Consider the following 2,908-nt stretch of genomic DNA (forward strand, 5'->3'; position numbering starts at 1 on the left):
AAAGATTACAATAAATTAAAATTAGTAATTTAAAATATAGTAAATTATATTGAATTCTACTAAAATAAATAATTTAAATTAAATATTAAGATTTATATCTTGTCCTACACTTAACATCCCACGGTTGTGTTACTAGGGCTGTTAAAATGGATCAATGTTCGTGAACAACCCGTGTTCGACTGGATAAGAAATGAGCCAAACACAAATATATTTTTTGAGTCAATATATAAACGAGTCAAACACAAACAATGATATTTTTTAACAAAACAAACAAAAGACTAGCCTGGGCTCGCCCAAGCTCAGCCCGTTTACACCTCTAACAACTATGCGACTAGGATTGTCAAAATGACATTTTGTTTGCGAACAGTTCATGTTCAACTCTCTAATCAAATGATTCAAACATGAACAACTTTTTTTTTTTGTTCAAAATATAAATGAGTTGATCACAAACAGTGGTATTTTTTGACCAGCCAAACACGAGCTGAGCCCAGGCTCACTCGTGTTCGGCTCGTTTACAACCCTAACCATAGTCTTATGCCTACGCGCCATAGACTTGTGCCTCGGTGCCTAAAGCCCTACTTTAAAAGTGGCATGTCATACAAATAACTTAGAAAAAGGGTGTTAGCATTGTAGGGCCTAGGCCGTAGAGTTTAGTGCCTAGGTGCCATATTCTAGTGCCTAGGGACCAAGTCATTTATACGATTATAACTTTTAAGATGTGATTAAACCAGAGTTTTGTAGTGGTGATGTGTTAACCTTCTAATTATATTTTATTATCAATCTGGATGACTGATTAGTTAAATTTTGTTGTGATGTACTTAGGTGGGAGTAGACTAGAGGAACAATTAAGTTAACTCACACCGACTTGGAAGGATAGGAAAATTGCTTTTTGGTTAGTGCCAATGTAATGATAAATATTAAGTCCGAGGAAATTGACTTAATTTAATGAACTAAACCTACATGATTTCTAAACCTTATTAGACGCCCAAGTGGGAATAAAGAGGAGATCTGTTCATGATTGTCACCAATAAATTTCATCACATAGTTAAACTCAGAATCCTAAATATTTGATTTAGGGAAGAATTCTTTAATTGAAAAAAAATCTCACTGCATTCTCACTACTTTCATCTATCTTTTACTTTTTTCAAAAATTAGGAATATGAACTTTAAAATCATTAAATTTCAAATATTTTAGTTTAGACTTAAAACTAGAAGGCTAAAACTGTTTCGGAATTGGAAATTAATAACTTCCCCGTGGCATTGATATACAGACTCCAATTCTGTATATTACTTGTCCAACACTAATACTTACATGATTGTTGGTTATTCACAACATTTCGGGCATATCATACTATTAAAAGGGTGTAATACAAAGAGTGAAGTCACTCTCTGTGGCATGGTGTAAAGGTTGAGTAACTTTGTGAGATTAAGTGCGGGTGTCTGAGAAGATTGTGAGGGTGAGTGCGAGAAAAATAAGCTGTAAAAACTTCTCAGCTTTACGGCTGCTTCATCCTACAGAGCTTCTTCAACATGCAAAGCTTACACGACAATTATACAAAGGTATGATTCAAAATTTCTGATTTCATTAACTTTATAAAGCACTACAGAAAGAATATACTCCCTATAACATAATGTCAGAATTGGCTACATGCAGACGACAAATGTATAGTCCTGATTTCATCTGATGCACCTCCAACAAATCAAAGTTAGCATACCACTTTGGCCTCGTCACATTCTAGAACCCTAGAATGATAAAATGTAGAATTAAAATTAATATAAAATATTTTTCTTCCACTTAGCATAATCAAAGTTAGTTATCGTGTTTTTGAATACCACTTTGGGTCAGGCTCAGCTGGTGTTCGGTTATTAAAAAATATTACTGTTCTTAATCGATTCGTTTATATTTCGAACACAAAAAATGTGTTCGTGTTCAGCTCGTTTACTAGCGAGCCGAACACAAATTGCTAGTGAACAAAAAGTCATTTTGCAACCCTAATCACTCAACCGCAAGATGTTAAGGGTTGGGGCAATATTTAAATCTTATTGTTTATATTAAAACATAATTTAATAATTTATTCTATTTTTTTAATAAATAATTTTAATTTATTAGATATCTTTGTAGCCTTGTGTGTGTGTGTGTCTATACATATATATTATAATTGATGAGTAGTATATCGAGCTAAAATGAGCTAAATATGAACAAACAAATATTTGTTCTTGTTCGGCTCGTTTATATATCAAGCACCAAGAAAGTGTTCATATTCGGCTCTTTAACTTAATAAACGAATCGAACACGATCTGTTTGCGAATAACGAGCCGTTTTGACAGCCTTATATACCACACAAACTGCAATCTAGAAACCAATTTTTTTCTCTTTGTGATGATTCAAACCTTGAAAACTCGGTTATAAGATGGGAAAGGCAGCACTATTTGACTCAAAGTTCTTCAACCATCGTTGACCAAATAACGGAACTCAATTATAAATTTTCTTCATTGAAGTCAAATGCATTAATTCGAGTTTGAAGGAGAGCCACACGCTTTGACTCGGTCGGTCTTTTCCATTTTTAAATGTTTTGCAACACTAATTAATGTAGAAATATGGCCAAATGAAATGCAGTTGGGATCAATTATAATCAGATATAAATTAGCATGTAGGATAGATTTTAAAATTCATTAAATTTATTTGAAACCATTATTATAAATAATCAATTAATTTTTATCATTTATTCATTTTAAAACAAAATTTAAAATTATTAAAATACATTTTAATTAATTTATAGTAAAAAAATATTCACATAATATCTTGGATTAGAGGTGTAACACGAGCGAGCCCAGGTTCAGCTCGTGTTCGGCTCGTTTATATTTCAAGCTCAAAAAGTGTGTTCGTGTTCGACTCGTTTGCTTAGCG

The sequence above is a fragment of the Phalaenopsis equestris genome, unplaced genomic scaffold (assembly GCF_001263595.1).
Source record: "Phalaenopsis equestris unplaced genomic scaffold, ASM126359v1 Scaffold000139, whole genome shotgun sequence".
Taxonomy (NCBI): domain Eukaryota; kingdom Viridiplantae; phylum Streptophyta; class Magnoliopsida; order Asparagales; family Orchidaceae; genus Phalaenopsis; species Phalaenopsis equestris.